Source organism: Rhinolophus ferrumequinum, chromosome 11 (assembly GCF_004115265.2).
Source record: "Rhinolophus ferrumequinum isolate MPI-CBG mRhiFer1 chromosome 11, mRhiFer1_v1.p, whole genome shotgun sequence".
Lineage (NCBI taxonomy): Eukaryota > Metazoa > Chordata > Mammalia > Chiroptera > Rhinolophidae > Rhinolophus > Rhinolophus ferrumequinum.
The window spans coordinates 27,279,040-27,294,571 of record NC_046294.1 but is presented as its reverse complement, the minus strand read 5'-3'; positions in this window follow the sequence as shown (position 1 = coordinate 27,294,571).

Genomic DNA, 15,532 nt, shown 5'->3' with positions numbered 1-15,532 from the left:
TTTATCTGAGAAGGTCGTCATCTTAGACTGAGTTTGAATAGTGGGAGACTTATGTGGCTGTACCAAAATTGACTTGGTAGTAGCAATGAAGTGAGACCAAAGAACATATGAGGACAGAAGCAGTGATTTAATCTCAACTGCAGTCCCAGAGGCAAAGGTTGGAAAGAAGACCAAAGATAAAGTCACGTAGTAGGTATCAAAACGAAACACGCCAAGTGAAGAAAGAATTCATGAAGTCATCTATTGTCAATAACAACAACAACAGCAAAGAAGGTAGAAGTTGGTCCTTTTCAAAGGATTGCAGAGTGGTTCAACATAAAATCAAAAAATAGCCTTGTGGGTTCAGGACACTTTTTGAAGAGCTTGAATAATGCCTACTCACTGAGGTGTGACTCTGTATCTGAAGAGATAAGCTCAATCAAAGCTGGTATAGAAGGAATGGGCAGGCTTCACAATCAGATAAGAAAACATTTACAAAGACAGTTGCAATATATAATAAAGGAAAAGACAATGATTCTAAATTGGATGAGCTCAGATTTTGGAACAAATATCTAGAGTAGAGAAGGGCAAGTGATCAGGCTTATAAACCTCGATAGATACTTCTATTAAATCTCATTCCACAAGCAAGCAACTGCCTGCTTGGAAATTAGGCCTTGTTGAATAAGCCCACCCAGGTTGGGAGTGAGGAAGTTGGGAAGGGTGCAGTCGGTACCACCTGTGACATCAGGGTCTGATTGACACCGATTTCTCCCATTGACAAATTTATTTATTTAGTGGCAAATATTTTTCATGTATATTTTGAGTTTTGGATATATACTGATGAATATAATAGATAGGGTTCCTACCCTCACCAAACTTATAATCAATTAGGAGAAACAAGAAAGAGAAGTCAGTGACAGCTGAATGGGATAGCTGAATGGGATAGATGCAGCATGCAAAGGGTTGGTGATGGTTTCTCAGAAGAAATTATACTCCACTAAGGGGTTAGTAAGTGTGATTCTGGAGAACAGAAGCAGGGAGAAGCGTGTTCCAGGATGAAGAAACAACATCTGGAAGGACTCAAAATCTACTGAAAGTATGATAAATTTTACAAAGTATCAAAAGTTTAATATGCTTGGAGCATCATTTACAAAGAGAAAGTAAAGATTCATGAGGGTGGCGAGGTTCATGGAAAATAGCAGAAGAGGGTCTTGTAAGCGTATCTTAAGAAGTTTGTACCTTTTCCTGAGACCAGTGGACATCCATGGATGCGCGCCAAGGAAAACCATGGCATGATAATATTTGCATTTTAGAAAGAAAACTTTGGTTTACCTCTATGCCTTGTTAGTTTGAATGGTATGTGTTATGTACCAGGATAAACTGGAGAATGCCTATCTATAGTCACCGCAGAGTAAGATATTGAAATTGACTTTATGAACCTATGAAGCTGATGTAATTCCCTCAAGATGACACCACTGATTGAAGCAGCTGAGTACTCTCACTCTTTCATTACCCAAATATAATACATAATGAAAAGGACTTTGGAGTCCCAAATGCTCTATTTAAAAAAATCCAAACCCTTTCCATCTAGTTAATTCTGATGCCAACTGACCACTAGCTCAGATAGCTGTTGTTTGTACACAAAAACAGTGGTTCAAAATAACAAAGGTAAAAAGATATTATTAGCCTTTCTGGACCAAAAAGTTATGATGGCCTTACCCTTTTAAAGTAGAAGCACAAACAATAATGCCTACTGCTCGTTTTAATAGGTTTGGGCACTATTATAAACACTTTATATGCATTAGCTCATTTAACTTTATGACAATTCTCTGAGGTTGGTACTAGTATTATTCCAGTTTTTGTTTGTTTGTTTGTTTGACAAGAAAACTTAGATTTAGTGAGGTTAAATAGCTTGCCCATGGACACACAGTCAGCAAGTGGTGAAGTTTGTCTTCAAATCCAGATCTGTCCTATTGCAAAGCATATGCTTTTAATCACAATTCAATCATATCTCCTTTTTCATAGAATAATGTGAGAAATGTCACAGTCCTAAGGAACCCATCTGAGAATGATGAAAAGCACTGCAAAAATCTGTCAATTTTAATTTTACTTATATTTGAGATCAAATGTAAATGTGCTCTAGAATATAGTAGGACGACCACGTTGAAAATGACAAATACATGAAATTGTTAATAATATCTGTATCCCCTCCTGAGCAGCCAAGGACCTGGAAACTCAGATGAGGATTTTAGGAGTCAGAATTAAGTGAGTACATGTGTACTGTTAGGGTGGGAGATTATTTAGTTGTATTTTCAGAACAAGAAGGTGTTAGACAAAAAGATCAAAATACTCAGAAAAAATGTCTACTACAAGAGTGACTAGACAAAGAGAGAAAATTTTTTCAAATGAAAGGTGAAACAATTGGTGTCAGCAAGACTAAGCAAGTTTTTACAATTGGGAGCATAAAAAGCAGCAGAAACAGAGATTCTGTGGGCAGTCCCTGACACATAAATCCAGGCCCCCTTTATAGGAAATGAGTTGGCTTGGACGCACCTTCCAGACATACGCAGAAGATTTACCCATGATAGATTGATAGAAAGCTTTATCACTCATCTCTCCTTCAGGAAAGGCCCTTTCTAGTAGAGTAGGACTGTGGGTATGCCATAGCATTTTCTGGAGTCCAGAACACCCCATGCAATGTAAGAGGAGTAGAGGAGAATGGTTGGGAATCAAGTTTAGAGGCAGACTTCTTACGTTTGACAAACAACTTCAGCACTAACTGTTTGTCCTCCAGCACCTGGCTTACCTTCTTTATGCTTTACTTTCCTCGTTTATAAATTAAGGATAATAAAATTAATATCTGTAGCATAATGCTGATATAAGGAATAAATGAGAAAATCCAGTGAAATATCTAGCACAGTTACTTAGGCAACATCAAGATCAATACACCTCCTCATCACCAACATCACCGTCGCCATAATTTGCATCCTGTGCTTACAAAGGTAGATCTTCAGAGCAAAGAATTTTGGTAAATAAGCGAACTTAAAGAGACAAAACATGAAACATCTAAAAAGTTCAAGGATCGTGAAGAAGGCCAGTGTGAATTAATGTATAAAACAAACGTGAAAGTGCAGAAATGAGATTGTAGAGGTAGCGGGGATCTGATCAGGCAGGATTCTATTAAAACATTCGGTTTTATTTCAAGGGCAGCACAAATACCAATAAATGAGGTTCCTTCCCCAGTGAGGGGAGGCAGACGAGGGAATAAATATGTCGGTGCAATGTAAGAGCCAAGTCGGCAATTACAACAGGGCTTTTGAAACAAAGAAGGGAGACGTCAGTCAGCCTTCCCCACTTTTAGAAAAGAGAGGGGACATAGGTGGCATTTCCACAAAAAGAAAGAAAGCGGCCTTGGATTGATACATGTCTTATCAGAATATATTTTCATTCTTAATGATGATATGGTTCACCTTTACAGTAAAAAACAACAGTAAACTTAGAAAATATATATATACACATATATATACGTGTATATATATAACAAATAAGATTAGGTACGTATGTATATATATATATATGCTATCTATATGTATATGTGTGTGTGTATATATATATATATACATATAACAACATGTATAAAATATATAGAGAGATATATACATATATAGAATATATTCTAAATAATATATGAGTATAACCTTTTCATCTGAAGCACTGTCTGGCTTCTCTTTGGCATATCTAAATGATCAGCATCACTACTCTTGTGATTTAGGGCCATTGTTAAGTAAAATAAAGGTTACATGAACTGAGATACCATGATAGTCAATCTGATAACCAAGACTGCTAGTGAGTGACTAATAGGTGGATAGTGTACACAGCGTGGATACTCTAGACAGAGGGATGATTCGTGTCCTGGGTGGGAGACAGTAGCAAGGTGCAAGATTTCATCATACTACTCAGAACAGCATACAATTTAAAATGTGTACATTGTTTATTTCTGGAATTTTCCATTTAATATTTTTGGACTACAGTTCACCATAGGTAACTGAAACCACAGAAAGAGAAACGATGAATAAAGAGGGACTACTATGTTGACTGCAAAATTCCTTCCAGGCTCAGACAGCAGCTAGGGTGGCCTCAGGACCTAGTGGACTGGCAGGGCCACCACACTGAATGGCAACAGACTCTTGCATTAATGAAGAATATTTGAGATTGGCTCTTAACCAGAGCCATTCACCAAAGGTATTAAAAAGTTTCAATATGCCCTACTGTCAAGAGTCACATAGCTAAACCCAATAGCAGAAATAAGATTCAAAATCAAGTAAAGATATATTACATAACAATTAAGCAAACGTTTCATTCTATCTCACAACGAGCCTTTCGCTCTAGCCGTGTTAGCCTGAGAGGACTTCTATGTAAGACATGTACAGTTTTACCTTCCATGCTCGACTCCAACGAGTCAGCCCTCCTCTCTAGTTGTCAAAATCCTATTAATCCTTTCAGATCTAGCTCCAGAGACATCCCTTCTATGGAAAAGGCTTGGATTACTCCACCACCCCAGAGTGGAGTAATTGCCTTCCTCAGAACTCCTACTTAGTCCAGACGATAGGCCTAGAAGGAAAACTTCTGCACCAACCAAACTCCAGATGATATAGTTAATACCTATAAAAAAGTAACTATCTTAAATATGTAGTCACAAACAAGCTGTCAAAAGAAATCAGCCATTCCTAGCTTTTCCCTTAAACATATGCACTTTTGTCATTTTTTTTGTCACTTCGTCACTTTTATTATTTTTCAGGAAATTGGAGAAATGTTAACATTAAGAGATTTCAAGTATGGTCTATCTCAGCGTAGCCTATAGAATACCAGCATTTGTTCTAAACATAATGGGACCCAGATTCTTTAATAGCCTGTGTCAGTTCTGGCCTGCCACATTTAGCATCCCTTTTACAGATAGGAACTGGGCATCCTGCACCAGGCAGGGAATGCTGAAGTACCTGCAGTTTTACCTGACTGGCCAGCTGTCAGGCAGATAGTCTGTCGGACTAAATGTTTGACAGACCAACTGGCAGATTCCACTGGCAATATATAAATTCAATAGAAATATAACCAAATATAGTATGTTTAATAAGTCCTAAAAAGAAGAGTACTCTTTAGGGACTAGAGCAGAATCTTACTGGCTTTCTTAGAATCCACAATTGACATTCATTTGCTTCTTCGACGTGTGGGAGATAGAGCATTGTTATCAAATCTATCTATGGTGATTGAACTGATGCATTCTGGAACTTAAACTAATACACAAAAATGTCTTTGCCATTGGCTGCTGGTGTGGACACATGACAAAGTGCTGACTGTCCTGCTGTTGGACAGGAGGATGTCATTCATGCAAATGACAGCTCAAATTAGGTTTTCTCTTCACTCCATTGTAACCAAAACTCAGAAAGGGAGGATCTGGTAGGAAGATATCATCAAAGACAAGGGATTTAAATACACATATGTGTACACACACACACACACACACACACGCAAGCTCACACACACCATATACTTTGAGTTCTTATCTCAAAAGAAAGTTAATTCTTTTTTTAAAAGAATCCTGTCAAACAAAACAAATAGGATTAGATACATGTACCTTTGTTTTTAAACAATTTTTCCTAAAATATGCATTCTCTGAATGTGGAAGACAACTAGTAGAAGCATTTGTGCCCATGACAGGAAACTGACAACATAAAATGTGTTCCATGGACCAATGGGAGGAAATTTTATTGCAACCACAGAGCCACCTGCCTTAGGGCTGGAGGAAGTAGCTAGGATATATTTGAGGCTTGCTACCTGTTTATCTTTCAGAAGACCAATTAAACATGGAATGCAAAATCTGTGTATCTCCAGCCGTTTTCTTAGCCAGACTCTTGGCTTGGGAATGAGTGAGCTACAAAAAGTGTTAGACAGAGATCAGTTACCATCCTGGTGGAAACATTGCTTCTCACCAATCAAATCCCAGCACCATGAGAAGACATTTCATCTGGACTTTTAAAAATTCGGTTCAAATTAATTAATTTGTAATACTCTAGGAGCAGAAAACAAAAAACAACTAACCATTCCCAACACATATGGGAAACTGAATTTTTCTCAGCCTCTTACCTTTCTCTCCTAACCCCCCACCTCTCTATCTCGTATCTCATAATAAGCACCACATTTCATCACGTTACACAGGTGATAACCCAATAGTATATAGTACGAATATATATGTATATAATAATTTTTACAGCAAACACAATTCTAAGTATTATTCAAAATGGGTGAGTATATGTATTTGATAAAGAATAACTATACAGGGAGGCCGGATGGCTCAGTTGGTTAGAGTACGAGCTCTGAACAACATGGTTGCTGGGCCATGTGAACAACATATGGGCCAGTGAGCTGCACCTTCCACAACTGGATTGGGGACAGCAAGCTGCCGCTGGGCTTCTGGAGGGGCAGCCGGATGGCTCAGTTGGTTAGAGTGTGAGCTCTCAACAGCAAGGTTGCCGGTTCAATTCCTGCGTGGGATGGTGGACTGCGCCCCCTGAAACTAAAGATTGAAAAAGGCAACTGGACTTGGAGCTGAGCTGTGCCCTCCACAACTAGATTGAAGGGACAAAGACTTGGAGCTGATGGGCCCTGGAGAAACACACTGTTCCCCAATATACCCCAATAAAATTAAAAAAAAAAGAATAACTATATAGTTATGTATAATATCAGACCTAGAGGGGTGAAGTTTGCCTGTGTTAAATTTTATCTTGTAGAATCCTTGAGAACAATAATTTAATTTATATTGGCTTCAATTTATCTACCTATAATAATAATAAGACAATAATTTCAGAACACTTGTTGTGATAGGATTAAATTAAATCATAAATAAGAAAAATTTCTAAGGCTAAGCATCAATTTAACAAGGCATTATTAAGAAATCCATAACGATAAAAATTATTGAGAATGATGGTTAAGATCTTCAGCTCTAGAGGCTTTGTAATCAATAACAGGGAATTCCAGTTTTAGGTCTGCTACTTTTTAGGGGTGGAAACTTCAAGCCTCCAACTTGCACATAAGCTGCCTCATTTTTAAAAAGAGAATGATAATAATAATATCTAACTTCCAGAGTTGTTGTGTCGGGTTTAAATTACATAATGAATATGCAGCTGTTCACAGTGTCTGGTGCCAAGGAATAAGTGCTTAATAAATTATCAGCCAGGATCCCATTGGAAAATATATGGCTTACACAGCTTAGAGTAGTTTGAGGAGCATTCAATGTAAGGACAATTTACAAAGACATGCAGAAGGCATTCGGAAACCACAAGAGATAAGCAGGGAGATTACCATCACTGTATGGGAAGTGCTGAAGTTATGCCGTTATCTGACCCAGCAGAAGAGAGGAAGGAAGAGAAAGCTGCTTGAGAAGAGCTAAGAGCTTTGATAGAGGGACTCCCTAGCCCAAGAAGACCTGGCATACAACTCACTCTTACTTCTCTTCAATCGCTAGCTCCGCGTTTCATTTGCCAACCAGAGTAGAATTTAGAAGGCAAGGAAGCCATTGATGTAGTCCAGAATTCAGCACTTTTTTTTTTTCTGTTAAGAATCAGCTGGTAAATATTTTTGGATTTTAAGCCATAGAGTCTCTTGAAAACAGTCACACACTCTGTAATGAGTGCAACTGTGTTTGAATAAAACTTTATTTACATAGTCAGTTTTCCAGATGCCTGGTGCAATCCATACAAATCAGTTTTCTGGTGGAGAGAAGAGAAGGCTGGAAAATGGATCAGGGGAGGAAGATGAAGAATATCCAACTCAAAGCCATGTTAGCTATTTTAGCATTTATTGTGCTTGTTCTTTTTTTTTTTTTTTTTTTTTTTTGAGATTTTATTGGGGAGGAGGAACAGGACTTTATTGGGGAACAGTGTGTACTTCCAGGACTTTTTTTTTTTTTTTCCAAGTCAAGTTGTTGTCCTTTCAATCTTAGTTGTGGAGGGCGCAGCTCAGCTCCAGGTCCAGTTGCTGTTGCTAGTTTGCAGGGGGTGCAGCCCACCATCCCTTGTGGGACTCAAGGAATCGAACTGGCAACCTTGTGGTTGAGAGCCGGCACTCCAACCAACTGAGCCATCCAGGAGGCAGCTCAGCTCAAGGTGCTGTGTTCAATCTTAGTTGCAGGGGGTGGAGCCCACCATCCCTTGCGGGATTCGAGGAGTTGAACTGGCAACCTTGTGGTTGAGAGCCCACTGGCCCATGTGGGAATCGAACCGGCAGCCTTCGGCATTAGGATCATGGAGCTCCAACCCCCTGAGCCACCGGGCCAGCCCCCTATTGTGCTTGTTCTTATTGTGGATGTTATTTAAACCATATATGAATGGAACATATTGGCATATTTTCTTCAGCTGCATAATTGTCTTTGCTTAACCATGCCAATCTTACACAGGTGTACCACAGAAAGCTACAAATAATTGAGGCTGTATAAGCTCCATGAAGGTTTTGACTACATTTTACTCACAGCTATAAATCCTGGGCATAGCTCAGTGTTCTGGTGTACTGAAGGTGCTCAATAAATGTTGGATAAATTAATGAATCCCAAATGTATTAGATGTCCTAGGAAGGATGAGATCATCAATTTACATAGAAGTACAACATGCATACAAAAAACACCACATTTTAAATATATAGGCTCTATAAATTTTGACAAAATTGGTACCTCTATTTAATCATCATTCAGATCAGAAGAAAAAGTCCTTTTTTAGATATATGTATTGCAAATATATTTTGCTACCCTGGCTTATCTGTTGACTTTCTGAATGGTGTTTTCTGAAAATTAAAGGTTTATTCCAATGTAGCCTGATTTATCAATTTTTCCTATATAGTTTTCTTTTAAGGCCTCTTTAAGAAATATTTTCATACTCTAATAATATTAAAATAGTCTGCTATGTTAACTTCTAGAAACTGTATTGTTTCTATATTCTAAAGAAATATATTTTAATGAAATATGCTTTTGTGTATGTTGTGAAGTAAAGGTCAAGATTCAGTCTTTACTTATGGATATCAAATTGACCCACAACCATTTATTGAAAAGACAATCTTTTACTCATTGCACAGAAATGCACCTTTGTAATAATACATCAAGTGACTATACTGTCAATAGTTCAAATGGGCCTCTTCTAATCTTTCTATTCTGATCCATTGTTCTACTTACCTAAGTTACATATCTTAATTATTTATAAGAAGTATTCACCCAATAATAAAAAAAGAAGTTTTGATATCTCAACTTCTTCAATATTATCTTTGGCAATTTGGGGCATGTTACATTCCCAAATATATTTAGGATCAGCTTTCCTAAATTTCCACCAAATTATGGCAGATATTTTTTATTACAAATACATGGAATTTTTAGATAACTTTGGGAAGAATTTTTATTTTTATAATATTGAGACTTCTGATACCTGAATATAGTGTATTCCCCATGAATTCAGAACTTCTTTAATATTTTACAGCTTATTTTTGCTTACATACATTACAAATCTCTTATTAGATGTATCCCTAGGTAATTTGTGTTTTAGGTGCTATTATAAATGGTATCATTTTTAAATGTTCATTAGTGTCTACTGTTGGTGTATTGAAATACACATGTCCCATAGTTTTCATCATTCTCAGCCGGAGTCTGACCTGCTAGCAATGAAGATGGAGCAAACCGGACTTCTAAGCTTTATGCACTGGGCCAGCAAATCTCCTATTGGTTCTTGTCTCTTTTAAATAATTAAATGTGGTTTTATGAGGTAAAATCACACATTCAATTATTTAAAAGAGACAATAAACACAGTGAATGTTGAAATTAAAAAAAAACGTATATTATAGTAAAAGACACATTGCCATTAATCCCCCTCAAAATACTCTCCCTTGCTTTGAACACACTTATCCCATTGTTCGTGCCATTTTCTGAAGCAGTTCTGGAAGTCCTCTTTCATGAGTGTCTTAGTTGCACTGTCATGGCTGCCTTGATGTCCTGAATCGATTCAAAACGTTTACCTTTCATGGTCATTTTGACTTTGGGAAAGAGCCAAAAGTCTCATAGTGCTAGATATGGTGAATAAGGTGGATGAGGACACACCGTAATGTTTTTATTTGACAGAAATTGCTGTACAAAAAGTGATGTGTGTGATACAGAGCCTTTCCATTGTGATCAAACAATATAGTAAATGCTGCTGCCCAGTGCCATCCAATGGAAAGGTAGGGATCTTCCATACGGACAGTGTGTCAAGACTTAGTAACAGTGTGTGTCAAGTTTCAACTTGTTTGGTGCAGTCAGTTTAGTGTGAGCTGCAGTTGACAGAAGGTGTGTTTAAAGTGTGCTGTAAATCATCTTCCATCATGACAATGCTCCGTGTCAAACATCCCTTCTGGTACGGCAATTTCTGTCCAATAAAAACAGTACAGTGTGTCCTCACACACCTTATTCACCAAATCTGGCACCATGAGACTTCTGGCTCTTCATCAAAGTCAAAATGATTCAGGCCATTGAGGCCACCACAACAGCACAACTAAAGACACTCACAAAAAGAGGACTTCCAGAACTGCCTCAGAAGTGGCAAGAACGATGGGATAAGTGTGTTCAAATCCAGGGGGGAGTATTTTGAGGGGTATTAATGGCAATGTGTCTTTTACTGCAATTTTTTTTTTTAATTTAAACATTCACCATATTTGTTGATCACACCTGGCATTAAACAGACATTACAAACAGAGAAAGTAAAAGCCTCCATGGTATGCTGATGAACAATTTTGAGCTAATCAACATAGAATGTTCTGTTTTTTATATAAAAGCATCAAATTGTGGTTACTCAGAAAAAATTGGAAAAGTCCTGGGACTTATTGCCTCCTTCAATATTGAGTAAAGTACAATGTATCAATGTATCCTCTCAGAATGTTCCAGTCTTTGATGATCAAGCAAACAGTCTTTCAGGCCTCCTGGTGTTGATGGGATACTGCTCCATGGGGATCACCGTGGGAGCTACAGCTCATTGGGCTATTGAGTGGCACTCCCATTACCATCTCCCCACAGGGAAAAACAATCAGGCACATAATACTGTGTCCTCTCTCTTTAGCCTACCCAGAAATGATAGAGAGTTGAACTACGTGTTTATTAATTGCAGCATATGTTGAAGAGCTTTCTGGGTTTTTTTTTCCTTCTTAATAGCAAAGGCAAAGTAAAGATTAATAAATGTTCTCTCTGCCACAAACCATATTTAACCTCTTTTCCACAAGCTAAATTTATTTTACTCATGTGGAGCTCTTGATGAATGTCTTCTGTGTTTCAGAGTTTTTCAGTATGCAAAGGTTCTATATTCTTGCTTTCAATTCTGGATGTGGCAAACAGCATATTTCTTTAAAGGGCTAGATAGTAAATATTTTAGGTTTTTCAGGCTATAAGATCTGTTTCATAACTAATCAATTCTGCCATTGTAGCTACATTTAAATTAGAAAGAGACTGACCTGAGTTGGACACCTACTTCTGCTATTATGTGACCCAGGGTAAGATATGTAGCATCTCTAAGTCTAAGAATTATGATTAAGTTTCTAATTCCTAATTCATCTGTAAAATAGAATAACAAGTTCTTTCTCAAAGGCTTGTTGGAAAGGCATTGAGTCCCTTGCATGTTCCAGGAAGAGTAGCACACAATTCCGCTCGGTCCTCATCCTCCCAACAGCGGCTTATGAAGGGGTTCTTAGCCCTTATGGCAATAGGTTCAGAGAGATTAGTTCTGGGTCACACAGCTAGCAATACAGAGCTGGAATTCTGAACCAAAGTTTCTGAGATCTCAAAGTCCTTTGTTCCTTCTAACCTGTGATACCTGGTTCTCACTACAATTTCTGTTAGGAATGACAGAACATCAAACAAACAAACAAACAAACAAACAAATAAATAAATAAATAACCTAGCACATTTTGTGGCCTGTTGTAGATATTAAACAAGTGTGGTTTTCTTTCCCTCCCTAGAGAAGCAACTCAAGACTCATAAAAGGCAACAATAGAAAGGGAGCCTGATAAATCATCATGAAGAGAGAAGGGAGAAGACATCTATCAGATGATATCGACAGCTTCAAGTAGAAAACTCAATAGTTGTCTAGCTCTCATGCAAAAGCAGTTTCTGGTGGGCAATGGAATAGGGCTTATGGCCTGAAGAATGCCGCAGTCATGAAGCCTCCATAGAGAATACATGTCTGTTAAATTTTCAATTCCAGATCCATTTCAGGTTTGTAGCATTTTCATTCCTTTCAGGCATCTGTTAGTATGCCTAGGAATTAGCAATATGACGTTTCTCTCCTAAGCTTGCATTTTGTCTCAGCAACCCAGAGATGAGCCAGAGCATGTGGCAAGGCCCGTGTTAGAAAAAGAGACACCCACAATCAGAACCCTGAGTACTAAATAGTTCTACACAACCCTAAAGGACACAGCTGCCCATGTATTATCCCCTTGTTCTTTCTTTTTTCAAAGAGAGCTTTTCAGTCTGACACTCCTATTTAGCAAGGGTGCTGTGGGGTCATGGAGAACTCAACTACCATTATACAACCAAGGGGCCATTTTTATTGAGCACTGTGACAAATATATTGTAACAGTCATGGCGAGTTAGGCTGTGCTGTGCCAACAAATTAGGCCTAAAATCTCAATGAAATAATACAACAAAGATTTAGTCTTTGCTTTTATAAATACTCATGCAAGATGGGTAAGTCTCTGGAGAAGCTGCCTTCCAGCAGTGACTCAGTATCCAGGCAGTTTCCATGCAAGCTCTTAGATGCTTTGGTCCAGAAGTAATATACATTACTTAGACTTATCAGCCATTGCCCAGATTGCCTCTCCTCATTGCAAAGGTAGTAGTAGAGAAGTTGGGGGCAGGGGTCTAGATAGAAATTCAATTAGCAGTAAATGTTTCTGTCAGAGGTGTGCTTGCTGACCACCAGTGCAATGGAAGTATAGTGTTATCCAATACAAAAGCATGTAATGCTCTTTCACATTGTCTTTAAGAGAGTTGAAGAGTTAGGATGAAATCACCGTCAGAATAGGGGAATCTCATAGGCTAACAGCTACAGCTAGAATTTTTGTTTCTTTCAACTGTATGCATAGAGTAAGACCATTTAAAGGGGCCAGGAATGAACATACCAGGGGCTTTTGACTAAAAGATCTTTGGGAAGAAAAAAAAGAAGAAGAAGAAGAAGAAGAAGAAGAGGAGGAGGAGGAGAAGGAGGAGGAGGAGGAGGAGGAGGAGGAGGAAGAAGAAGAAGAAGAAGAAGAAGAAGAAGAAGAAGAAGAAGAAGAAGAAGAAGAAGAAGAAGAAGAAGAAGAAGAAGAAGAGATGAATACTTGCCTAACTCTTATGAGTGAGTTAAGTGGCCTGAGAAGGCAAGGGTAGCCAACTTAGGTTGGGGAGATTGAGGACCATCTTCCTTGTCCTGAATCATAGTTTCGCTATAGAAGAAAACAAACAAACAAACAAACAAAAACACCTGATCATCCAGCTTAAGATGTTACGTTCACCAGGAGACCTCCAGCCCTCTCCTAGGGAAAATGGTGCAAGTTTCTACAGAAAGTTCCAAAGCAGAAAACACAAGATATCTCTTGTGGGGTAAAGAATGATTGTGGGAAAAATGAAACACCTTTACTAGGCACAGAAAGAGCCATGGCATTCAAGGGAACGGTAGCTAAAAGGAAGGCGGTAGCAATACTTAAGGCACAGCCATTCTTCTGAAACTGCTCCAACCAATCTGAGTTGGGGTAAATGGTGGTGATATTGGTGACATTGCAGAAAAGTAGAAAGTTGAAGGAAGAATTAACTGCTGCTGGAAATGGAAAAATCCAAGATCTAAACTAAGCTGGAGTTGTATGTCAGTGATAAAGAGTTAATTTCTCCCGTCAATATTATGTCTGGGACTTACAACAAAGCAGGAACCCACAGGGGTAGCTGAATGCAATAGAATGAGCTGCCATAAGAAACACTGAGATTATTCACTATTAAAGGAAACATTATGAGAAGGCAGGACGACCATCCACCCACCCACCCACCCACCCAAGTTAGTGGAGGAAACTTCCTGCTTTGACAGAGAAATTGTGGAAGACACCGAAGGTTCTTTCTAACATCTACCAAATTGTGCAAAGTCTCATTTTTTATGGGGTTTAGTTATGTCCCATCATGTCTGTGCATCCTCTTATTATTCAAAGCTCTGTAAATCCACGCTTGTTCCGAGAATCAGAGAGATGATGTGTCGAAGGATGAAGAAGAAAGAGATGAATACGAAGAGCCCAATGCCTAACATGTTCAAGAATAACTTTCTCCCTATTTCTGTCCCTGTCCTCAGATGCAGCCATCCTATCAAATTGCTGCTCCCAATCCACAATGGCGGTGCGTCTTTTCATGACAGTCTACACCTGAGTATTAATTTGGAACAAGGCTTGAGACTAGTTGGTGAGGCTGCATTTTGTGTTGTTCACTGTAAATTGCAACGGACAGAGACAGCTTGTGAATCCCAGGGTACCTTTGACAGGTGAGCCTCTGCACTCTCTCTGGAAACGTGCTCCATCCCGGCTCCAGAAGCACCATGATTCCAGTCCCCATCCCAGCCAGGGCAGGTGGCCCATCTCCTGCCACGACAGATAGAAGGAGCTGCATGTCATGACTTCCCTCAGGGCTGGCGCTCGACTGCACAGAGGTTCTCCCTGAACTCAGTTCCAAAGCTTGAGCCTGCTCTGCAGCTCCCATTGGAACAACTGGCATTTCCCTTCCAGGCTTCCCATGATGAGGCCCAGGCTCATTTGAATACAGTGCAGCCTGCCTCCTGCCAACATGAGTTTTCTTCCATTCTTAATCAGTAAGTCACAGGCCTATTTGGCCTTTCCCCAGCCATGACAGAAGCACGGCTTGAAGGAAAAAGAAAAGAGAAGCCAACATAGACTCCCGCCTTCCCCTACCATTTCTCTCCCACATATTCCCAGCTCCACCACTGCCTCAGGCTCTGCCTCATTCGCTGGCTAGAATTTATATCAAAGGGTGTAAAGAAGGGAGGGAAGGAAAAAGAAGAAAGATTGGAAGGAGGAATGAAATGACAGAGGAAAGTGAGAGGAGGGAGGGCAAAGGAGTAAAGGGGAAGTCATTGGTTGTTGAATAAATATAGAAGGAAGATGAAAAATATACATGTCTTTCTATTCCAGAAATAGCTCACATTCTTATTCTTCCCACTGACTTGAACCAAAAGCCATAGTCTAAGGCCTTTACTGATCCCCTCCACCAGCCCTCCCACTTCGCTCTAACCTGCCCCAGATTCCCCAGCCATGCCGCTATACATACTCTCTTAGGTTCACAGGCTCCCACATTTGGAGATGATATTTGTTTGACCAATTGTTTTTACTTGACAAAATCATGGCCTCTAGCTCATTGACTTCTCCCTGTGATCCAGGCTTCATTGCAAGTGCTCTATAAGTATTCTTGCCTCTAGTTGTCATTACCTCCCTGTAAATTATCAGCTTAATATTATGATGAAGAAACTGAGGT